This window comes from Canis aureus, chromosome 16, assembly GCF_053574225.1.
Source record: "Canis aureus isolate CA01 chromosome 16, VMU_Caureus_v.1.0, whole genome shotgun sequence".
NCBI classification, from domain to species: domain Eukaryota; kingdom Metazoa; phylum Chordata; class Mammalia; order Carnivora; family Canidae; genus Canis; species Canis aureus.
The window spans coordinates 30,376,447-30,402,476 of NC_135626.1; the positions used below are offsets into that span (position 1 = coordinate 30,376,447).

The 26,030-nt window shown below is 39.2% G+C and overlaps 3 long non-coding RNA genes across 6 annotated transcripts in view; 2 read left to right on the plus strand and 1 right to left on the minus strand.

Moving 5' to 3' along the window:
* Nucleotides 1-17,306, plus strand: LOC144286323 (uncharacterized). 3 transcript variants are annotated; one of them, XR_013354375.1, is made up of 3 exons: nucleotides 1-135; nucleotides 6,472-6,579; nucleotides 10,673-11,119. It is a non-coding gene; the product is annotated as an uncharacterized LOC144286323 (long non-coding RNA). The 3 variants fall into 3 exon arrangements; XR_013354376.1 differs by lacking the exon at nucleotides 6,472-6,579 and adding an exon at nucleotides 17,149-17,306 and having other exon boundaries at nucleotides 8-135; nucleotides 10,673-11,051; XR_013354374.1 differs by lacking the exon at nucleotides 6,472-6,579 and having other exon boundaries at nucleotides 8-135.
* Nucleotides 1-26,030, plus strand: part of LOC144286322 (uncharacterized) — an 88,020-nt gene that overhangs the window by 40,592 nt on the left and 21,398 nt on the right. The window lies entirely within an intron of this gene.
* The window catches only part of LOC144286326 (uncharacterized), a 22,584-nt gene continuing 8,238 nt past the window's right edge, over nucleotides 11,685-26,030 (minus strand). The window contains exons 3-5 of the long non-coding RNA XR_013354384.1: nucleotides 17,331-17,540; nucleotides 16,125-16,207; nucleotides 11,685-12,820 (exon numbers count right to left, since the gene is read on the minus strand). This is a non-coding gene — a long non-coding RNA (uncharacterized LOC144286326). The remainder of the gene's footprint in view (nucleotides 12,821-16,124; nucleotides 16,208-17,330; nucleotides 17,541-26,030) is intronic.

Genomic DNA, 26,030 nt, shown 5'->3' on the forward strand with positions numbered 1-26,030 from the left:
TCCTAAGTTCCAAACAGACAGAGGCTCCAGCGGCAGGATCTGGGGTTCTGATACTCACACAGGGACTGAAGATGTGGCACTCGGCCACAGGTGGGAACCCTCCTAAAGCCTGGGGCGGCTGAGCAGCTCAGTTGGGTAAGTGTCCAACTCTTTGTTTCTGGTCAGGTCATGATGTCAGGGTCCTGAGATCAGGCTCTGAGTCGGGCTCCACAGGCTCAGGGTGTGGAGTCTCCTTGAGATATTCTCACTCCTTCTCCTTCTGTCTCTCTCCTTCTCCCTCGCTTCCTCTAAAGAAAATGAAAAATAAAGCTTGTATCCCTGAAGATCTGCTCCTTCCATTCCCAGGAAACCAGAAAGTCCCCAGCCTGTACACCACAGAGCCTTCAAGGAAGCTCATGCTCCCTGAAGTCTTAAGTAAAAAGAAATAAAAAGACAACTGGGAGAAACCAAATCCCAAACATATGCCAGAGATGGGACCTAAATTCGTGTTACCTGTACTGTATGGGAGCCACAAAAGAGATCAATTAACGCCAAATCTGATTCAGGACCATTGAAACCTCTGAGATCCTGCTGGTATCAGAGTTAGGGACACTTTCACAACTAGGACACATGGAATTACCTAGGAGATAACACCCACAGAAGATGCATATACAATAATTGAGTTATGAAGATCTGAGCAAACAACCCTCCACGTGAGAGAGTTAGCAGATGTGCAAACAGGACTATCAGAACCAAGGAACTACAGTTAACAACAGGCCAATATGAGTAATTTTCAATATGCATTTCTGACATTTAATGAAAGCAAAGAATGTCTAGAACACTAAGAAAAAAACGAATTTTAAAAAGAACCTTCTGCAAATGAAAAATACAATAGTCACTAAAATTAGAATATTAAAAGAGAGGTAAAATTGTTCAAGAGAAATAAAAGGATAAGAAGGTGACTATGACATAATGCTCTAGAAAGCAACATGGAGATAGAAAGAAACGGAAAACGTGGGGGCACCTGGCTGGCTCAGTCCGAGGTAGCATATGACTCCTGATCTCTGGTTTGTGAGTTCGATATAGAGATTGGATATATCTCTATCCAATTGGATCCAACCCAAGTTGGATATAGAGATTACTTAAATTAAAACTTTAAATTAATTAATTTAATTAAATCACAATGAGGTACTAGTATGCACCTATCAGAATAACTAAAATGCAAGAGATGGATCAAAGCAAGCATTGGCAAGAATGTGGGAGAAATAGAACTCTCATACATTGCTGGAGGAATAGAAATGATACAAGCAATTTGGAAAACTGAGTTTCTTTAAAAGTTACAGGGCACCTGGGTGGCACAGTCAGTTAAGTACCTGGCTCTTATTTTAGGCTCATGTCATGATCTCAGGATTGTGAGACTGAGTCCTTCAATGGGTGCCAAAGTTGCTAGGGAGTCTGCCTGAGATCCCTCACTCCCTCTCTCTCTGCTCCTCCCTCCCTCCAATCCTCTCTTTCTCTCTCTCTAAAATAAATAAATAAATAAATCTTTAAAAATAAATAAATAAAAGTTAAACATACACCTACCATACAATCTGCCATTCCATTCCTAGGTGTACTGAAAGAAAAAGATATCCATAGATAGCCTCATACACAAATGTTCATTGCAGTTTAATATGTAGTAGCCAAAAACTGGAAAAAACTCGATGTCCTATATGAGTGAATTGATAAATACCTTCTGACATATCCATCAATGAATCACTCAGCAATAAAATGTTAAATGATTAAAATGTGTATATGAGTTGTATGCATATGCATACATATTATATATATATATATATATAAAACAGAATGCAAAAAAAACAGAATGCATGCAATTTACCATAAATATTTAAGAGTATAGTAACATGATACATACAATTTACATATAAAGAGTTCAGTAAAAATAATTGTGTAATATTCATAATATTATAAAATTGTGTAATTGATAGAGAAGCCAAAGTGACAAAGTATAAACAATGATGAATTTAGGGGAAAGGGAAGCATTTTTTTTTTGTTTTATTCCTTCAACTTTTCTGCACATTTAAAATTATTCAAAATGGAAATTCTGAGAAAACCCAGCTACATATGTTTATAGGAGAAATAACTACAATATAATTACACAGAAAAGGTAGAGGTAAAAGTATGGAAAACATACACTAGTAAACCTAAACAAAAGGGAGCTTGTGGGGCTCTAAAATATCAGACAAAATTGAGTTTAAGGCAAGAAAAAAATTAATAGGAGTTCATGAGTTAATGATAAAGGACAGAACTCTTCAGGAATTCTGAGTGCTTAAATTTATATTCATTTCATAACACAATCTCAAACATGTAAAGCAAAAAGTGGCATTAGTACAAGAAGAAATCAAATTCACAATCACAGTAGAATATTTTAAGGTTCTTTTCTAGGTAATTGATTAATGAAGCAGACAAAAAACTGGCAAAGAGATGGAAGACTGGCATACAACTCATATGCTTGATCTAAATGACATTTATAGAACCCCATACCCAATAAACAGAACACACATATTATTTGTGAAACTCTTATTAACTATTCACCAAAATTGATGACCTGCAAAGAATAGAGGATATTCCAACAAACACTTAAGAATATGTATCATTCTTGGGGTGCCTCAGTGGCTCACTTAGTTAAGTATCTGACTCTTGGTTTTGGCTCAAGTCATGATCTCAGGGTCATGAGATCAGGTCCCAGATCACTCAGCACAGAGTGGGCTTGAGTTTCTCTTCTGCCCCTCCCCCCTCTCATGCCAGGACAGGTAGTCTCTTTTAAAAAAAAAAAACAAAAAACCCAAAGTATATATCATTCTCTGTTGACACTGCAAAATCTAAAGGAAGAAAAAAAGAAAACATAGCCAGTCCCTGCCCCCAAATATTTGAAAACTAAACAAACAAAACAAATACATACCTATTTTAGGAACCTAGCCAGCAATTAAGGCCCTGCATCAAATTACTTTCTGCTTAAAACACCTGGAGAAGGGTTCCTGTTTTCTGTCCATACTCTTATGTGAGATCTTATTCACAGATTAGGATATTTTATATTTTAAAGAACCATTTCTATCAATTCAAACTATAATCAATGAAATTTAAACAAAAATCCATTGAGTGTTCAAGGGTTGAACATACCAATTCTAAACTTCACAGGAAAGGTTTAGGAATCAAGCAATTTGAAAAAGCAGGAAGGCAAATTTTCAAGTTGTGCCTTATTAGATATTAGGATCCAAAATTTAAAAAAATACTGTGGAGTGCCTGGGTGACTCAGTCAGTTGGGCATCTGACTCTTGCTTTCAGCTCAAGCCATGATCTCAGGGTCCTGAGATTGAGTCCTATGAATGGTTCCACTCAGTGGGGAGTCTGCTTGATATTCTCTCTCTTTCTCTCCCTCTCCCTCTGCCCTTCTCCCCCTGCCTTGCTCATGAGCTCTCTCTCTCTCAAAAGAAATAAATCTTTAAAAAGAAATAAAGAAAATATTGTGATACTGACTCAGATCTAGGAACAATAAATAAATGATGAAGCAATTTTCCCTGTAGAATCAAATCCATATGCATACTGAAACTTAGCATGTGAAAAATAACAGACAGTTTAAAAAATAGTATTGGAAAGGCACCTGGGTGACTCAGCCCACTTAAATGTCTGCCTCTTGGTTTCCACTTAGGTCATGAACTCATAGGCCTTGGGATCTAGCCCAGAGGGATCTAGCCCTCTCAGTGGGGGTGTCTGCTTCAAGAGTCTCTCCCTCTGCCCCTCTCCCTGCTCACTCTCTTACTGCACTCTCTCCCTTGAAATAAATATATCAATCTTTTAAAAGTAGTATTGGAGGTGCTATATGGTGACAGATAGTTAGTAGCTACACCCGTGCTGAATAGACCATAATGTAATAATGCCTTGGAAAATCACTATGCTGTACAACTTAAAACTAATTTAACATTGTGTGTCAACTATACTTCAATAACAGAAAATGGTAAAGAAAAAATACATACTGCTAGACTACAAAAAAAATATATATATATATAGGGATGCCTGGGTGGCTCAGTGATTGAGCACCTGCCTTCAGCCCAGGGCGTGATCCTTGAGTCCTAGGATTGAGTCCCACGTCAGGCTCCCTGCATGGAACCTGCTTCTCCCTCTGCCTGTGTCTCTGCCTCGCTCTCTCTCTGTGTCTCTCATGAATAAATAAATAAAATCTTTAAAATATACATATATATATTACATATTATACATACATACATATATCCACTCTGAATTTTAATAGCCTAACTCTGCAGTTGTTTTTCACCCTATGGCTCGCAATCCAACATCCACAGCACCACACCAACGAAACACTGGGAGCTTTGAAAACCCCTGATGCCCAGGCTGAAGACCATGTCAATTAAATCAGGACCTCTGGGGGGAGGGACTTAAAAATAAGTATTTTTAAAGCTTTCCAGAAGTATCCAATGTCCAGGGCAAGTTGCTGATCACAAATTATCATCATAACAGTTCAAGTGATGTCAATACTTGCACCTAATCCAATACGTTACATCTATTTGGTATTATAAACACACAGACAGTAGGAGACATGACTGAAATACTTTACAAGTATAAGACACTTTACAAAATAAAAAGTAATTTCACATCTCATTTCATCTGCTCATTTACCCCATGACTCACGACCCTGTTTTGTAGATAAAGCTGAAGCTCAGAAAAGCTGAGTGCTCTGTCTGATACGATACAATCAAGACATGGAAAACTGAATGCCAAATGTGGTTTCGGGCCTCTGTAACAACCGTACCCCAAAACGTAGAGAGTTCTTCTGTAGTCTTGCAGAGGCTGTGTGTGTGTGTTAAATTATCAGCCAAAATATATAGATGGGGCATCTGAAACTCAGAGGTGGTGTAAGATTTGCTCCAGGTCACACAGTTTAGACTTGAATTCTGACATCTCCTATGCTGAACTGACTTAGCAGGAAAAATATAAGCATATAATACTTTCCCTCACTTACTGGCCATTAAAGCCCCTTTCCCCACCCCTTGATCATATCGTGGGCAAATCTCAGACCCGTATGTCCACTTAGGTTCACAAAGCCTGGTTCAGTCTGATGCAGTGAAACTTCAAGTAAATTTGGCCCTGCCTTTCTCCTCCCTTCCCTCCAGTGTAGCTCTTTCCAATGGCTCTAGGTTCCTTAGTGGGGAGTTGGGCTGTGGTCTGCTCCTTCATTCTGGAGATACATCCTCCTCTTCCTGTGTCTTTTCTACTCCAATATACAGGGACTGGGGAGAAAGATTCAGGGAAGGTGGTAAGGAGTCTTTTACTTGACTGGGGCCATGTGCTGCCCACTGTGGGCAGTTATGCCCATTGTGAAGTAAGAGTCTACACGCTGGTTTCATTACAGTGCATTTGTGCATGCTTTAAGAGGCTCTGACCTGCGGTGTGACCCTTTCCCACTGCCTACTTCAGCCCCTACACTTGGCATAAATCACCACAGTTCTTACACTGGGTTCCCCCGCCCAGCTGCCAACCCTTTTAAATATCGTTTGGGGTTGAATTGTGTGCCCCCCCACCCCAAAGTCCTAAGCCCTGATCCAGAATGTAACCTTATTTGGAAATAAAGTATTTGCAAATGTAATCAAGTCACAAGGAAGTCATTAGAGTGGGTCCTAATCCAATGACTGGTGACCTTAGAAGGGGAATTTGGAAACAGACACTAAGAGAGACCACCATATGAAGACACAGAAGGAAGATGGCCATGTGAAGATGAGAATCCGAGCTGGGAGACATGCTGCTACAAGCTAAAGAACATGTTGGGCTACCAAAAGCTGGGACGGGCAAGGAAGGATCCTTCCCTAGAAATTTCACGGGGAGCATAGCTGCCTTTCTGACATCTCGATTTTGGATGGTTAGCCTCCAGAAGTATGACACAATAAATTTCTATTGTTTTAGGCCATCTAGTTTGTGGTAAATTGTTACAGCAGCTCTAGGACTCTAACACAGACTCTGTACTAGCAAAATGGTCCAAGTCCAGCTACCAGTTCCTTTCTTCCATAGGAAACTCCTACCTGTCTGTCTCCCTAATGAGTTGTATAAAAAATCTAATACACCAATTGTATAATACACTAATTTTCTGTGACTGCCTACTATCACAGCCTGCTCCAAAAGGTCTCCTGCCTTCAAAATTTCCAAGTGAGAAATAAAAAAAGAGTGCATACTCACTTCCATCCTCAAATTTCCTGGCATAAAAGTCAGCCTCTATGAAGAACGACCCCATTGTGCTTAGCTCTCTAGATAGCATCAGAGGGGTCCTATAAGATCTGCAGTTTAACAAACATCAACTTAGTGTCACTTAAGTCCTATGCTATATCCTGTCCAGCAAAATCAGTGTTCGCCCTCTCTATGCCAAACAGATGGCTAATGCTATGCTTAGATCACCTTTGTTTTTCTTGCCATTTTAATCCTCTGTAGATGGTTGGTTACCTTCATCTTCATGAGACATTCAACTTTTTAAGATGGGGGATTGAAGGAAATGAAATAAGTCTCCCAGAGTCACTGTTTCTGGAAGATCTGCTCTAGGTATGGGCTTGTTTACGCATCTACAACTGCCAACCCTTTACACTCACATACATCTGTCTTTCTTGGCATCTGTCCATGTGCCACAGGAGGCCTTGTGAAGCTATCCTTGGACTCATTCCCCTCTTGAGCAGAGAGAGCACCTTCCACCTACTCCACATCCAGTGACCCCATTGACACTGTTATCTCTGTGCTTACCAAGCCACAAAAAGCTCCTCAGGCTATGAGACCAGACACACTGGGTTCAAATTCCACCTCTGCTGTGTGTGGCCAACTGTGTGACCTCTGGCCAGTTGCCTCACCTTTCTGAAGCTCAGTTTCCTTCTCTTTCATACTGCCATGGTCCCACCTTATGGGGTTATAGTGAGGGCCACCACGACGGTAAAACACCTCATAGAAGGTAGGGAATCAATTATGGTATTTCTCTTCTTCCTTCCTCACCACCGTCCTGGTACCCTATGAGTGCAGCAGAGAGATAAGAACTAGGCTGGCAATTTTAAGTGATGCTGTAAAGAGACAAGGCTTGTGGACAAACACAGGGAGAGGTGGAATAAAATGTGGTCTCTGAGATTGTGTGAATATATGTTAGGGAAGGTGGTATCATATATTTTTTAAAGCCCAATTACATTGTTCCAAGGAAGTTTCATAAACAAAAGCAAAAATATTGTAGGCACAGAGGTTTAGGATTCAATATGAAGAGATGCATTATTTTCACAGTATTTAAAGAGTAGATTTCATTTTTTTTTTTTACCTTCTTCTGGTAATTCAGAAACTTACCCAGATGTTACCTCCATTCCAGAGACTGCCAGGTTATGTTAGGCTATAAGGCAATGACACTGTCTTTGCAGCACAAATATGAGTCTTTGCCTTCCCTTGGCAGCCCGGTGTTAAATCATCACTAGATGAAAATAGTATCTAACATTCATTTTTTATGACCTTAGCAAACCATTCACCTATGAGTCTTCCTTTTGCTTCTCTGTATCAAGCACACATTTACTCAACACAAAATAAAAGCAGCCTTAAGTTTGACTCACTCTTATTTGCACTGACTTGGAGAATTACACAATTTGTCAAAAAAGGTAATGGCCATTCCTCAAGTTACAAGCAACAGGCTTCATGCTGGGCTCTGAGAGCTCACATTTAACCCTGCCCTCCACATGGATAAAAAGGTAAGTATCTAATACTCTCTGTACTTGACTAAGAGTCATCAACTTTGACCAATTTTTCTTTTTCTTAAACAAGAAAAAAAAAAAAGGACACTAAAAAATGTATGTACTTGTGAGAAGGTAGCCCGCTTTCCTGAGGTAAACACCATCTTGTTCTCTAAGCAAGCATCTTCTTCAATTGTTTTGCACTTTCTCTCCAAGATGCATCTCTCTCTCACTCCCAAATTCAATTGTACACCCAAAGTGAGATTTTTTTCCCAAGGAAGCATTAGAGAGGAATGAAAGACAATGTAGAAATACTGATCATGGGCTGGCAGTAATAGGAAATCAAGTATTACTTTCAGTACAACAGGAATCTGGAGCAGCAGATGTCAGGATGAACCCCAGAGGGAATTTAATGGGGCCTTGAGTTAGTCTGAGAATTTTCACAGCATTCCTAGCTCCAACACCTTGACTTCCTTCAGGGAACTGGCATAAAGACAAAATCCAGATCTGCCTATCTCTACAATCAGGGACCAAATGACATTGAGAATGTCTAACAGCTCATAAATGTTGACACCAAAAGCTTCCCTCTCTACCATGAAGTAACTCCCAGTATAGATTATTGCAGCTTGAAATTTGGACCTTAGGAACTTGTACTGATGCTTTATAGGACTGTCAGGTGAGCTGGGAATGGAGCAGGAGCTAGCCTGACATATGCACACTGAGATGAGACAAGGGATAGCTCCAGAGCTACTGGAGGTCCCATCATGCCCAAGTGTCCATGGGGCTATACTTGCCTCCATCGTCATTTTCAAAATGGCTGTACCAGCAAGTTGCATCTAGTCAGCAAAGGCCAGAAGTAGACTGGTGGATACTGACAGGTCTAAATGTCAGTGGGCACACTCTCTAGGGTCTTATTCAAAGCAAGAGAACCAGATCTAAATAATGGGGTCACTAGAGCTAGGGTCTCCAGAATCTGACTAGTGAACTACACAACTAAACTGACTGGACTAAGGAAAGGGCATCAAAACTGTAGTTCTAGTATGTGGACTGAGTGAATGAATATAGAGAAATACGTTAGTGAAGGGGGCTATATTCCAGACTTACCTGATTCCTTGTGGCCATTAATATTGCCAGTAGATCTCAGATGTAATTAGTAAGGAGCAGTGTGGGAGGCCCTCAGTCACCTGGAGTCATTGAATCTTCAGTCTGAGCATAACATAATACCAGCCTGGGAGGGGAGTCATGCTGTATTATCCATTTCCATCAGGAATAGCTCAGGGAGCTGAGCTTGAGGTTGGGGAGCATCAGAACCAGCTGTGACCAGCTGGATCAACATATCCACAATGGCTACCATACAGGAGCTCCCTTGATAACTGCCAGAATTGGAATCCACTAAAAAATAGCAATTCTGACCACAACGAATTAAAATATGACAGTGAAGTGCAGAAATGGAAGGAAGGGGAGACTGGAAACCATCCTTTTGTCTTGAAGCAAAAATCCAAGGCTACCGGTGACTTCTCTCATGAGCTCATTTATATTTTTACTTTCAAATTTTGCTTCCTCAGTGAATAAAAAATATCTGGTGATTAGAAGGCAAGTAGGAAAAAAAGAGGTATTTATGGAGAAAGCTTTAGCTTCATATTGTTTTAAATATTTCCCAGTCTCTCTGTTTTACTCCGGGGGGGGGGGGGGGAGGATTTTAAAGGATAAGTTTTGTTACTTCTTCCTTTTACAAAATTTAACATTGGGCATAATTCATCACGTTAATGGTAAAGACAACATTTTCTGAGGTAATACTGAAAGTCAATGTTAAAATTTATGATGAAAATGGAATAAATATTTGTAGTACTAGGGTAAAATATCCAGTGGGGTATCATAGCTATTTATAGGAAGGAAAATTAAATTATCCCTCTCTGTCCAACTCTGCAACTGACTTTTAAATTTTGGTAATTTAACATTATATTTCACAAACACTATGGTATCTTATCCATTAGGATGTGAATACCAGGAGAGCAGGCAATTTCAACTGTTTTATTTACTACTGTCTTTCTAGTGCATAGAGTAAGTAGTAAATATTGTGAATCAACAAATTATTTCAGGGACTATGAGAAAAACTACTATGGAAACATTACATTTGCTTATCCACAGTCTTATCCTCATTTCGGTGTTTCAACAAGGGCTCAGCTGTTCCCAGGACTTCATCTGCACCTTCCTCTTCCTTCCAACCTATCATGTTGGGTTTACCAACAACCAAAGAAGTGCTCTCTGATTGTGCTCATTCCACATGGCTCTCCTCTGACTCTAAAGAATCCAGTGGAAAAGTCAAAAGATGAGAGTGAGGCCACAATATTCCTGGGAATACTTCAGAATGCACAGGACTAGGGGCTGTGAACGGTCACAGGGCACATTTCCCCTTCCAGCTTCTGCTCTTGATCACAAACAGCAGAATGAAAGGATATGCTGTTTCCCTTTAGGACCTGAGTTGTTACCTCAGTGATTTTCACTCTCTTTCTAAAATACCTGCTAGCATAGCCATGCTCATGGTTAATACCCTCAGGAAATATTTCCATTGACAAGGGGTGCCATTGTGCTACTTCCCATAAAAGGGTAATCATGCCCGTGGCTTCTTTGGGACTTGGATCCTTGCAAGTTTTTCAGTCACCTTTGTCCAAGAAGAAAGGGCACAGTCAAGGTGTAGAGTCTGCCAAACTCAGTCAAATATCCTGAAATGTGTTCCAACATTTGGAATTTGACAAGATTCCCAAGGACATCTGGCTTTGGTCCCCCTTCTCCCTTAATTACTGAGCCCAAACAGAAAATGTAATCCATCTACTTCAGAGTCATTTTCCCAAAACTCATCCAAATTTTCCTTAGTAAGCCTATTAGATGTCTTTGTCTTCGTGGGCCTAACACCTTCCTTCTCACGTTTTATTTCTTGGAACTAGGAAGCAGACAGAGCCAAGGGCAACAGGGCTCCATTTCAAACACAAGACACAATCTATAAAATCAGGTGCTGGCGGTGGAGGGTCAAGAGTCTCACTCCCAGAATTACAGCTGTGACACCTCTGAGGGGGAACTAAGGGAGTCTCTAGGACAAATGTACCCTTGCAAGGACAGAGAACACAACTAAGAACAGATTCTCTCCAACCCATATTCAGTAGCACCCGGGGCCAACGCCTTACCACAGTTCACGGTGACAAACGCAGAAGCAGAGATTTCACCAACTCCTGCTGTTGGTGGTGGTCATATGGCGAACACTGGACTGAACACAAGAAAGCCTGCAAGATCCACCTAAGACCTTTTCATATGGCCCTGAATCTCAAAGTAAGACAAAAATGGGTCAAAGTCCTAACTCCTAATAAACCACTTACTAGTTTTGTGTCCTTGGGCAAGTTCCCTAATATCTCTGAACTCGTGTTTTCCCGCTGTAAATAAAGATTATGAAATTTCCCTTGCATATTTGTTATAACAGGTAAGATTATAAAGCTTATTAGCACAGTGCCTGGCATTGGAAAGTACTCAGTGACAGCTATTTGTTTTGTCATTTTTTGATTTTTATAATAATTTTTTTGAGATAGAATTCACATACCACACAATTTATGCATTGAAAGTATACACTTCAATAACTTTTCATATATTCACAAAGTTACACGACCATCACCAAAGTCAACGTTAGAACGTTTTATCACCACCAAAATAAACTCCATTCCATTAGAAGTCATTCACAGTTCCCCTAAACCTAGGCAACCACTCATCTCTTCTTTTCCCTATGGATTTTCCTGTTCTGGACATTTCATACAAATGGAATGATATAATACATTATCCTTTGTGACTGACTTCTGTTACTTAACATAATGTTTTCCAGGTTCGTCCATGCTGTAGCACCTATAGTTCACTTCACTTTATTGTTGAATATATGCCATGATGCCACTGTGTGGATCTCTTCATCTCTTTTTATTAATATTATTATTCCATTGTGTCGATATACCATATTTTAATTATTCATTCATCACTTATCAAAAATGTGGATTGTTTCCTTTATTTGGTTATTATGAATAATGCTGCTATCAAGATTCACGTACAAGTTATGTGTGAAACTTCATATCTCTTGGGGAGATCTTATGGTGACGTTACCTCCATGTTTAACCTCTTAAGGAACTGCAGATGTTTCCAAAGTGAATGCACCATTTTAAAGTTCGTTTGATAGCATATGAGGATCTGATTTCTTTCCAATCTACCAATACTTATGTTCGTCTTTTTCATTACAGCCATTGTAGTGGGCATGAAGTGGTACTTCACCGTGGATTCAATTTTTATTTTTGCAATGGCTAATGATGTTCAGCTTCTTTTATGTGCTTATTGGACATTTGTATGTCTTCTTTGGGTAAACGCCAATTCAGATCCATTTTTATTTTAATTGCTTTTTTGTCTCTTTATTACTGAGTTGGCAATATTTACATATTTCAGATATAAGCCTGTTATCGATATATGATTTGTAAACAGTCCTCCCCATTCTGTGGGTATCTTTTCACTTTCTTGATGGTATCCTTTGAAGCAGAAAATTTATTGTTTTGATGAAGTCTAGTTTATCTATTTCCTTTTGTTGCTTATGCTTCTCATGTCAAATCCAACATTATGAAGATTTTTCCTATAAAGTCTTCTAAGCATTTTATAGTTTTAGCTCCTACATTTAGTCTTGGATCTATTTTGAAATAATTTTTATATATGTTGTGACACTGGAATAGTCCAACTTCATTCTTTTGTATGTGGATAGCCAGTTTTCCCAGCACCATTTGTTGATAAGGTCATACCTCCCCCATTGAATTTTTTGGTACTACTTGTGGAAAATAAGTTGATTATAAATGAGAACTTTCATTTCTGATTCTTTTCTTTTAATTTTTATTTTTTTATTTTTTGTTTTTTCATTTCTGATTTTTGATACTAATCCACTGATCTACATGTTAATCTCATGCCAGTACCACACTGTCTTGATCAATGTTGATTTGTAGTAAGTTTTGAAATCAGATACTATGAATCTTCCAACCTTTTCCTTCTGTTTCAAGATTGTTTTTCCATAAATAAGATCACATCACCTGCAAATAAAGACAGTTTTATGTCTTCCTTTCCAAACTGGATGCCCTTTATTTCTTTTTCTTACCTAACTGCCCTGACCAGAACCTCCAGTACAATTTCTCAATAGAGGCAGCAAGAGCAGACAACCTTGTCTTAGTCTGGATCTTAGAGGAAAAGCTTTTAGCCCTTCATCATTAAGAATGATGTTCACTATGGGTTGTTCACGGATGCTCTCTTTCAGGTTGAGGAAGTCTCCTATTCTAGTTTGTTGAATGTTTTTATCATAAAGGTTGTTATTGTTATTACACAAAAATGCAGCTGTTCTCTCCTTTCCCTTTTTTCCTCTCTTCTTTCCCTCTTTTGATTTCTTTCCAGAGCCTGGTAGGACACCAGGATGACATCAGGGAAGCGGAAACCATGGGCTGCTGTGCATCCATTCCCCAAAGTGCTCTATGAGCAAGCATCTGCCACCTTCTCCCTCCTGTCTGCACTCCTGACCTAGATAGGTGCCCTTGTTGTTCTGGCACAAGTTGCTTCCCTTCCACTTTGGCCTGCTTTGCTGGCCCACTGCATTCTGATTCTAGGTGACTGGCTTCCTGTCACTCTTCTTCAGGGTTCAGATCCCTGTCTACCTCATTACAGGTGTCCTAGACTACTTTGGCAGCCAATGGTATTTGGAAAGCTAAAGGCTGTTTTCCAGGCAGTAGAATTTCCTTTTTATTCCATACCAGTTTGATTCCATGAATATATCACGAGAACTTTTTAATGCCAAGTATTGAGCTCGTTTGATCCTATTATTAATAATAACTCCATCATGTTGTTTTTACTTTGGTCCCATTTTACAGAACAGAAAGCTGAGGCTCCATGTGGCCGGCCAATTTGTCTGAGGTTACATACATAGTAAGTGGCAGAGCCAGAATTTGATGACATTTCTGTCTGGGTGGAGCAAAAGAGAGGAACATGCATCTAGTTGTAATGGCTAAGACAAAACTCAGGGCATTAGTTGCCATATTGGAATAGCTAGGAACTAGGAAAGTGGTACACCTCATTCCAAATACAAGGCTTCTGTTGCTCCTGTGTGCCAACTTGTCCAGACTTATCTTGCAAAAACATATGCCCACCCATCCAAGACACGCTGAACCACATCATGCTATCTCTACTGCTGTACCTTCCATATGCTGTTATCTCTGCCTCAAAAACACTCTCTTCTACTCAACTGCCAACTTTTAGATGCCTGACTAATTTCTATTCCTATTGCAAACCCAATACAAGAATCACTTTCCCTGGGAACTCCTTCTGATCCACACCAGACTGTGTTTTGTTATATCCCATACATACCTTTGCTATAGACTCACCACTTTTGCTTTCTCCCCCTCAACAAATTACCAGTAAACCATGAGCACCTTCAAGGTGGGGCCATAGTTAGTTCTCTTCTGTCTCCCAGTAGAGTTCCTGGCCCTATGTTTTTTCAAATAACTAACTGAATCTTAAGGATGAGCCCCTATAAACAGATGCCATCTCTGGTAGAAGGTTTAAAGCATCTCTCGGTAAACCAACCCAAATAAATGAATATTTGGGACTTTTTGTTCACTTCTATTATGGAGAATCTGATTCTTAAAACAAGAGGTTCAGGCCTATGAAATTTGAACCTAAAACAGTAAAACCACCTTTGCACTCTGCAAAATACAACTCACAGTCACCAGATCACCAAGAGACAGACCTCAGGAAAGAGGATAATATAGGAGGAAATGAAGATTCTCACTTTAAATACAAAAAAGATCACCCTCATGTTCTTAACACATAGGGATCCACTGTCAGAGCCAGAGATGACTTTGAGATTAAATGGTACAAGCCATCCATTTCTTTAGCTTCTAAACAAAAATGAGAATTTTATTTCTGACTCAAGTCATCTCAGGGAAAAGATGCCAGCTACAAGGTGTTTTGGAGGGCTCTCTGTGGCAACTCTGAGAGCAAAGCTTTAATGTGCCATCTTTTGCTTTCTTCTCTAAGAGAAAGCTGTGAGGTCAGGCCCAAGATGACAATGCCAAACAGCTCCCAAAAGGTTCTTGGTCTTAATATTTAACAATTTCCCCTCAAACCCTGGCACATCATGGGTTGAAGATACACATTATTTTCATTTAGACAAGAATTCTGAAGTACTGGGTATTTTTGGGAGGGCTTTCTGTTAAATGTTAAAGAAAACATGGTTTTAAGATAGATTACCCCTGGTCATTTATCTAATAGACCATACTGCGATCTGTAAGCTCCATCCTTCTTGCAGCTTTCACATTCTATTAAAATGGGATCTTCTACCAGGAAATTTACTCAGACAGGGGAGTTAATTTGAGGTTGAAACTGTAACGTGGCCAATTATCTCTCTGCCTTTGGGTGTATACAATCTTTACCCCAAGCTTTGGAAATAAAGACAACATTTAGCAAATATTCTTTCCTCAAAGCTAATGAGTTAAAAAGAATAACAGATAACAGTATATTGGGAAAAAATTACATGGTCTTTAGTGCATTTTAGTGTTATTGCCTGTTAACACACAGTGGTTACCGAGAGTTGGCCAACTCATGAGAGAACTCCAATCTTCTAAGGAATCAATTTCTGAATTGTTGAGTTTATGGTGTCTGAGTGATATCGTTGAACAGACTGGGAGTACAGGAGACCATGTCTGTGCAATCTGACCTAGGGGAAGCTATGAATCATAGGTTGTCCTTCCGTCTGATAATATCCAGACCATCAGCACACTCTGGGTAATGACATTTGAGGCTTTTCATCCAGGACTATCCAGTTTCCTACTTCATGGGTTATACTGGTCCTAGGACCAGGTAATCTAATATACCTAATATAAGTAACAATTTAACCTTACTCAAAGTCCTACTAGATAGAAGGTCTTTGCCAGCCTCTGTGGAAGAACAGCAGGATGCTTAACTAGATCTTTGATTCCATTTATATGTAATGTACTGATTAGGCAAACTCAGAGAGGCAAAAAGCACACTCCTGGTTTCCTAGAGCTGGAAGGAAGGAGCCTTGGGGAAAGCTGGCTTAAAGGATGTGGGGTTTCTTTCTAGAGGTACTGAAAAAATTAATTGTGGCTAGGCTTGCCCAAATCTGGGAATATACTAAAAACCTGTGAACTGTACACTTTAAATGGGCAAATTGTATGGTATTTGAATGATACCTTTAAAGCTGTTACAATAAAACAAACAAACAAACAAACAAACAACACTTGCCCTCTCAAAAAGAAGAAAGACATTAATACCAGTTAGAAAATAAAGACAGGTGCCACAGAATGCTAAGGAAGATCCAAAACTGCTTACTTTCTTCCACCTTTGGAGGATTTTCCTTTTCCAGGGACCATCACAATCTCTCTTGGTGCATGTTTAGGTTCAGGAGAGAAGGCCTTAGAGGAGAAGAGAGCTTCTTGTAACTGAACAGAAATGAAACCCATGGGGCAGTTCGGGTGGCTCAGTGGTTTAGCGCCACCTTCAGCCCAGGGTGTGATCCCGGAGACCTGGGATCGAGTCCCACTTCCCACGTTGGGCTCCCTGCATGGAAGCCTGCTTCTCCCTCTGCCTGTGTCTCTGCCTCTCTCTCTTTTTCTCTGTCTCTCATGAATAAATTAAAAAATATATTTAAAAAAAAAGAAAAAAAAGAAATGAAACCCATGAGAGCACAGCAAAAGATGTCCTGGCCACAGAAATATCAGTCTTGGGCCTCTCAGTGGAGTCCCTGTGCAACTCACTACCCCCTCACAGCTGATCACAAGCAAGGTATTTTATTTAAAGGGGAAAAGAGAGAAGGCTGATTTTATGTCAGGCTGAGAGGTAGCTCCTGTTACTTGAGGCCTCTCCATTCTAAAGACAACTTCTAGAAGAGCACTATCCCCAACCCCATTTAGCTTCCCATGTTCCTGGGGCAAAGGGCTCTGGCATCAGGGCTGTGCACAAAGTAGATCAACCATAACTAGTCCTGTAGTGACTTGTAAGCTAAAATATTGCTCCATGAACAGATGAACAAACCTATTTTCCAGGCCATGCAAGCGATCATGGAAGAAGAAGACAGAAGAAGAAAGTATATTTCATGCTACATGATTTACCTTTTATTGGAGTAGGCTTATTGTATTGAAAAAGAGCCATCACCACCCTCACCTTCACTGAAGTGGCTGGCCCCTCTCTGCCACCATTTTTTCTTTGTTTGTTTATTCCCCTGATTTTCAATATTTACTAAAAAGCAAATTGGTCAGGTATATTTGACATATATAATTCCAAGCATTTTTAAAGGTGATCCTTTTTAAACTTTTAAATTAACTGAAATATTCTAAATGACAAATTGCTTTCATAGGTAACATTAAACTGCCAAGCAACGTGGCATGTGAGTACTTTAAAGAAACGTTCATCAAGAGATTTTTCTACAGGAGTGTGGACGTGCATTCCACGTTTGGGTTCCTCACTAACCAGGGACTGCTGCTTCCTCACTCTGACAATAAAGACCTGTCACCATTTCTTGCTGTTCTTGGTCTCTACCTTTCTTGTAGCTGGAACAAAGACTGGGCTGAGGGTGGAGTTCAAGAGATGGTGCACCACGGGCAGAGAACTCATTCTTTCCTCTCCTCTGGGAAGGGCCTGCAACTGGGTAATGGTCCTGTCAGTTCCGTACTGGAGTTCTTCAAAGCTTGTGGGGCAAACTCAGCTGTGTGGTGTGTTGCCACCCTTGCTCTTCGGATCCCCATTTCCCTGGAAGAACCAAGGAGAGAGAGCTCTCTTTTCCAGTGCAGGCCACCAGCCTCCTTCCATGACAACACAAGCATTGGCTTTGGGAAGTTGCCAACTTTCTCATGTGGGACTTGAACCCTTGGCCTCCCACCCCAAAGTAATGATGCTACCAGCCGAGTGACACAGGCCTATTTCCTGAGTCAATGGACTGAACAGGTCCAAAGGTATGCAAGGCATTTCTCTCCCCCTGGCCTCACCCAGCCTTGGCATGGCTGCTGGCATCGCCAGAGCTGTCCTCCCCCGTGAGCAGTTGCTGGGCCACCGCCAAGCTTCCACAGAGCTGTTTGTCAGCTCATTAGTGCATTTCTTTGCTTTCAGATTTCCTAACTTGAAAATAACTAGAATAAAAACTCACTTTAATGAATGGTTTTGAGCCTTTTTCCCTTCTCCCCTCTTCTCCTACCTAACAGCTGTTTTACTTTTAATGGGACCCATAACTCCATGGCAGGGCAAACAACTTAACATTTCCCTTAATTTTCAGGCCTTTACCCCCTAGAAAAGTTGTGAATCCACTCATACTCTAGAATGGAGATAAAAATATCAGGATATCAATGAAAAGAAGACAGGAAAATAGGCTTTTGTCCTGCACCCACTGAGTTAGCTTTTGATAACTGTTTTTAAGAAATATGGGACAACATGGAGAAACACTCTCTTCTACCATTACAGTCACATAAAAATGGTAGCTATATGGGGTAAGATTAGCAAGAAGTATAAAAACCTAAAATAGAATGTCAATATTCTTTCACCCCAGTTATAATACTGTTTAAATAATGTCTCTTCTTAGGGAACTAGTCACTTATTAAAATGTAATGACATTCCTATTATAGGAGTCCCAGAAGATGAACTGAGAGAAAAAGGGGTGGAAGGTTTATTTGAACAAATTATGACTGAAAACTTCCTTAATCTGGGGAAGGATACAGACATCAAAATCCAAGAAGCCTGGAGAATTCCCTTTAATTTCAACAAAAGCCAACCATTGGTAAAGCATATCACAGTCAAATTCAAAAAACACAAGATAATGAAAGAATCTTGAAACTAGGAAGGGAAAAAAGTCCTTAACCTACAAGGGAAGACAGATCAGGTTCATAGATCTGTCCACAGAAACTTGGCAGGCTAAGAAGGAGTGGAATGAAATATTCAACGTGCTGAATGGGAAAAAATATGCAGCCAAGAATTCTTTATCCATTAAGGCTGTCATTAGAAATAGAAGGAAAGATAAAATGTTTCCCAGACCAACAAAAACTAAGGGAGTTTGTGACTACTAAAGCAGCCCTGCAATAAATTTTACAGTGGACTCTTTGAGTGGAAAAAAAAAAAAAAAAAAAAGACTAAAAGCAACAAAGACTGGAAAGGATCAGATAATATCACCAGAAACACTACTCTGCAGGTAACACAATGGCACTAAATTCAGATCTTTCAATAATCACTCTGAATGTAAATGAACTAAATGCTCCAATCAAAAGACACAGGGCAGGGTACCAGAATGGAAAAAAAAAAAAAAAAAAAAGAAGACTCATTGATATGTTGTTACAAGAGACTCATTTTTTATCTCAAGACACCTACAAATTGAAAGTGAAGAGAGGGAGAAACATCTATCATGCTAATGGACATCTAAAGAAAGCTGGAATAGCCATACTTATATCAGACAAACTAGATTTTAAAACAAAGACTGTAACAAGAGATGAAGAAAGGCATTATATCATAATTAAGGGGTCTATCCATCAAGAAGATCTAACAATTGTAAATATTTATGCACCCAATTTGGGAGCACTCAAATATGTAAATCAACTAATAATAAACATAAGGAAACTCACTGATAATAATACAGTAGTAGTAGAGGACTTTATCACACCACTTTGACAATGGACAGATCAGCTAAGCAGAAAATCAATAAGGAATGGCTTTGAATGACACATTGGATCAGATGAACTTAATAGACATATTCAGAGCATTTCATCCTAAAGCAGCAGAATACACATTCTTTTCAAGCACACATGGAATACTATCCAGAATAGATCACATACTGGGTACAATTCAGGCCTCACCCAGTACAAAAAGATTGCGATCATACCATTCATCTTTTCAGATCACAATGCTATGAAACTTTAAGTCAAGCACTAGAAAAAATTTGGAAAAACCACAAATACATGGAGGTTAAAGAATATCCCACTAAATAATGAATGGATTAACCAGGAAATTAAAAAAGAAATTTTAAAAATACATGGAAGCAAATGGAAATGAAAATTTGACTGTCTAAAACCTTTGTAATGCAGTAAAGGCAGTCATAAGAGCAATACAGGCCTACCTCAAAAGCAAGAAAAGTCTCAAATACACAACCTAACCTTATACCTAAAGGGACTAGAAAAGGAACACCAAATAAAACCTAAAGCCAGCAAAAGGGAAACAATAAAGATTAAGGTAGAAATAAATGATACAGAAACAAAAAACCCCACTAGAATGGATTAATCAAACTAAGAGCTGATTCTTTGAAAAAATTAATAAAACCAATAAACTCCTAGCCAGACTTATCAAAAACAAAAGAAAAATGCCCTAAATAGATAAAACCATAAAGAGCATAGATCACAACCAACACAACAGAAATACAACTATAAGAAAATACTATGAAAAATTATGTGCCAACAAATTTGGCAATCTGGAAGAAATGGATGCATTCCTAGAGACATATAAACTACCAAAACTAAAAGAGGAAGAAAGAGAAAATTGGAACAGATCTATAACCACCAAAGAAATTGAATCAGTAATCAAAAATCTCCTAACAAACCAAAGTCCAGGATTGGATGGATTCCCAGGAGAACTCTATCAGACATTCAAAGAGTTAATTATTCTATTCGCCTCAAACTGTTCCAAAAAATAGAAATGCAAGGAAAACTTCTGAACTTATTCTACAAAGCCAGCATTAACTTGATTCCAAAACCAAAGACCCCTCTAAAAAGAAGAATTACAGGCCAATATCCCTGATGAACATGGACACAAAACTTCTCAATAAAATGCTAGCCAATTGAATTAAACAGTACAATAAAATAATTATTCACCACAGTCAAGTGTAATTTATTCCTGGGCTGCAGCAGTGGTTCAACATTCACAAATCAATCAACATGATATACCACATTAATAAAAGGAGGGATAAGAACCATAATGACAGGAGGGGGAAGGGCCAAGATGGCAGAAAAGTAGGGTACCTCTTGCTATCTGATCCCTTGAATTTAGCTAGATAACTATCAAATCATTTGAATGCTCTTTAATTCAACCTGAGGTGTAAGAAAAGAATTGCTGGAACTCTTCAAGTTAGAAAAGCAACCACGCACATTCTGCAAGGTAGGAGGTGCGGTGAAGTGAATCTAAAGTGATACATTAGGGGGATCCCTGGGTGGCGCAGTGGTTTAGTGCCTGCCTTTGGCCCAGGGCGCGATCCTGGAGACCCGGGGTCGAATCCCACATCAGGCTCCCGGTACATGGAGCCTGCTTCTCCCTCTGCCTGTGTCTCTGCCTCTCTCTCTCTCTCTCTCTCTCTCTCTCTCTGTGACTATCATAAATAAATAAAAATTAAAAAATAAATAAATAAATAAAGTGATACATTAGAAGATAAACAGTAAAGGGGAGGGAGCCTCCAAAAGCTGGCACCAGAAAGTGATATAGCCCCAGAGTGCAAAATCATAACCCATAGAAATCTGTGCCAGTGAAAGGCATTCTTGCCTGAAAGATGCTCAGGTGGTAAATCGGGGCAATATGAGTTAGGGTAAATATACCTAATATATAGGATTTTATATATTATATTCCTATATGGATAAAATTACCCTATATAATCGGGTAAGTATGAGTTAGGACAGTGTGGTCTCAGGATCCCTGGAGTCACAGAAAGAATGTGGTTGCCTGAGCTGTTAAGAGTTCCCAAGCATTGGAGCAGGGAAACTGGTTACTTTCAGCAAGCCCAGGAGTGGGTTCTCAGCTTGGTTCACCATAAACCTTAGGCCATGGCCTAATTGGGTGACCGTTCTCCAGGTGGGGACCCTCCACCTTCCCCTGGGAGGGGCAGAGCAGGTGTGTGCACAATCCAGCGACCACTCTCCTGCTGGGGCCCTGCAAAGTGCAGAAACAGGGGACCCTCTGCTTTCCCCCAGGGAAGATCAGTGCAGGCACGCACTGCAAAAGTCTACAGAGTTTGGCACACACAAAAGTGAAGACTGCTTATCCCTGAGGGTTTACTGAAGAGAGGGGATCACAGTACTTCAGCTCTGGGGCTGGAGATCAGGTGCAGCCTTTTTTATTTTGACTCTCTAAAGAGGTGTAAAAAGCCTTCAGGGAATAAAAGCCACACAGAGCAACCAAAAACAGCTTACTCTGAGCCTGGCCCATGGCAAGGGGTGGTGCAACTCTGCCCAGGCAAAAACTCCTGAGAATCTGAGCAGCAGACGCCTCCCCCAGAAGACAAACAGGAAGAACAGTTGAACAGCAAGTTTACAGACCACACAGAACTGTAAAACTCCAGTGCTAGGGGAAAATAGTATATAGTATTTGAGGGTTTTTTTTTCTCACATTTTATCTTTCAGTTTAAAATTTTCCATTTTTTTTCTTTTTTTCTTTTTCAACTAGTTTCTTACTTTATCAACTCTTTAAGTCTTTTTTAAAATTTTTCATTTTTTACATTTACATTTTATAGATATATTCTACATTTTTGGCTTCCTTTCACTCTATTCAATTTTATTTTTGCATATATATAAATTTGCTTTCTCTACAATTTTGAGATTTAGTGTCTTCTAACACAGAGACCAAAATATACTCAGGATCAAGTGGATCGCACTGTTTTGTCCATCCTATGAGATTATATTCTCTCTTCCTCCCCACTCTTTTTCCTCTTTCCCCATTTTGTTTTCTTCTTTTTCATTCTCTCTCTCTCTCTCTCTCTCTCTTTCCTGGTTTCTGACCTCTTCGGATTTGTCTAGTGTGTATTTTGCTTGGGTTGTGGGTGATACTTTTGATAGTGCTTACTGGCTCATTCATTCTTCTCTGGGCAAAATAACTAGAAGGAAGAATTTACAACAAAGAAGAACCAGAAGTAATACTTTCTGTCACAGATATAATCAATATGGATATAAGTAAAATGTTAGAGATGGCATTCAGGATAACAATTATAAAGTTACTAGTTAGGCTTGAAAAAAGCATAAAAGACACCAGAGAATCTCTTTAGTGCAGAAATGAGATCTAATCAGGCCGAAATTAAAAATGCTCTGAGATACAGGCTAAATCGTATGCTCTAACAGTTAGGGTAAATGAGGCAGAAGAGTGAGTAACTGACATAAAAGACAAGTTGATGGAAAGGAAGGAAGCTGAGGAAAAGAGAGAAAACCAACTAATGGACCATGACAGGAAGTTTTGAGAAATCAGTGATGCCATAAAACACAACAATATCAAAATTATTGGAGTACTTGAGGGAAAAGAAAGGGGGGGGGGTCAGAAGGTATATTTGAGCAAATCATAACTAAGAATTTCCCTAATCTGGGGAAGGAAACAGGTATTCATGTACAAGAGATAGAACCCCTCCCAAGATCAAAAAATAGATTAACACCCAGACATATAATAGTGAAGTTTGCAAATTTCAGAGAGAAAGAAAAAATCATGAAACAGCTAGAGACAAGAGATTTCTAATATACAGGGGTAGGAACATTAGACTGGCATCAGACCTACCCATAGAGACTTGGCAAGCCAGAAAGGGCTGTCATGATATACACAGGGTACTAAATGAGAATAACAAGCAGGCAAGAATACTTTATCCAGCAGGGGTGTCATTCAGAATGGAAGGAGAGATAAAGAACTTCCAGGACAGAAAGAAACTGAAAGAATATGTGACCACCAAGCCAGCCCTGCAAGAAATATTAAAGGCAATCCTGTAAGCAAAGAGAGAACCCAAGAGCAACATAAACCAGAAAGAAACAGCGACTTTACAGATATACAATGGCACTAAGTTCATATTGTTTAGTACTTACTATGAATGTAAATGAGCTAAAATGCTCTGATCAAAAGACACAGGGTATCAGATTAGATAAAAAAGCAAGACCCATCCATATGTTGTCTACAAGAGACTCATTTTAGACCCAAAGATATCTCTAGACTGAAAGTGAGAGAGTGGAAAACCATTTATCATGCTAATTGACCTCAAAAGAAAGCTAGCATAGTAATATTCATATCAGACAAATTGATTTTAGACCATAGACTGTAGTAAGAGATGAAGAGGAAAAAAAAAAAGAGAGAGAGAGATGAAGAGGGATATCTTATTTAAAGGGGCTATCCGGGATCCCTGGGTGGCGCAGCGGTTTGGCGCCTGCCTTTGGCCCAGGGTGCGATCCTGGAGACCCGGGATCGAATCCCACGTCGGGCTCCCGGTGCATGGAGCCTGCTTCTCCCTCTGCCTGTGTCTCTGCCTCTCTCTCTCTCACTGCGTGCCTATCATAAATAAATTTTAAAAAAATTTAAAAAAATAAAAATAAAATAAAAAAAATAAAGGGGCTATCCAACAAGAAGATATAACAACTATAAATATTTATTCCCCTATCTTTGGAGCAGGCAATTATATCAATCAAGTACTAACCAAATTAAGGAAACACATTGATAATAATATAATAATAAGGGACTTTAACACCCCCACTCACTGCAATGGACAAATCATCTAAGCAGAAGATCAACAAGGAAACAGGGCTTTGAATGATATATTGGACCAGATGGACTTCACAGATATATACAGAGCATTCCATCTTAAAGCAACAGAATATGCATTCTTCTCAAGCGCACATGGAACATTCTTCAGAATAAATCACATGCTGGGTCACAAATCAGGTCTCAACCAGTACCATAAGGTTGGGATCACTCCCTGCATATTTTCTACCACAGTGCTTTGAAACAGGACCTCAATCACAAGAGGAAATTTAGAAAGAACTCAAATACCTGGAGGTTAAAGAAAATCCTACTAAAGAATGAATGGGTCAACCACGAAATCAAAGAATAAATTTGAATATTCATGGAAATTAATGAAAATGAAAACACAAGTATTCAAAACCTTTGTGAGAAGGCAAAGGTGGTCCTAAGGGGGGAGTGCATTGCATAACAACCCTCTTTCAAAAACTTAGAAAAATTTCAAATACACAAGCTAACCCTACACCTAAAGGATCTGGAGAAAAAACAGCAGATAAAACCTAAACCAAGCAGGAGAAGAGAAATAATAAAGACTAGAGCAGAAATCAATGTAATAGAAACCAGAAGAACAGTAGAACAGATCAACAAAACTAGAAGCTGCTTCTTCAAAAGAATTAGAAAGATGGATAAATCCCTAGTCAGACTTATCAAAAATAAAAGAGAAAGGCCCGAATTGATAAAATCATGAATAAAAGAGGAGAGACCACAACCAACACCAAGGAAATTTGAACAATTTTAAGAACATATTATGAGCAACTATATGCCAAGAAATTAGGCAATCCGGAAAAAGATGGGTGCATTCCTAGAAACTTATAAACTACCAAACTAAAACAAGAAATAAAAAATCTGAACATACCCACAACCAACAAGGAAATTAAATCAGTAATAAAAAAACTTCCCAAAAAATAAGAGTCCAGGGCCAGATGGCTTCCCAGGGGAATTCTACCAAACATTTAAAGAATGAATACCTATTCTTCCGAAGCTTTTTCAAAAAATGGAAGGAAAACTTCCAAACCCTATGAGGTTAGCATTACCTTGATACCAAAACCAAAGTCCCATCAAAAGGGAAAATTATAGACCAATATCCCTGATGAACATAGATGCAAAAATCAGCACGACACATTACATTAATAAAAGAAAGGACAAGAACCATATGATCCTTTCAATTGAGGTAGAGAAAGCATTTGACAAAATATTGCACCTTTCTTGATTAAAACTCTTCATGGTGTAGTGATAGAGGGAACATACCTCAATGTCATAAAAGCTATATATGAAAAGCCCACAATGAATATCATTCTCAATGGGGAAAACTGACGGATTTTCTCCTAAGATCAGGTACACGACAGGGATGTCCACTCTCACCACTGCTATTCAACATAGTATTAGAAGTCCTAGACTCAGCAATCAGGCAACAACAACAACAAAAAATAAAATAAAAGGCATTCAAATTGGCAAAGTCGAACTCTCCCTCTTTGCAGATGACATGATACTGTACATAGAAAACCCAAAAGCCTCCATCCCAAGATTGCTAGAACTCACACAGCAATTCGGCAGTGTGGCAGGATACAAAATCAATGGACAGAAATCAGTTGCATTTCTTTACACTAACAATGAGCCTTAAGATAGAGAAATTAGGGATCAATCCCATTTACAATTGTACCAAAACCATAAGATACCTAGGAAAAAACTTAATAATCAAAGAGATAAAGGATCTAAATAATAATCTAATCTAAAAACTACAGAATA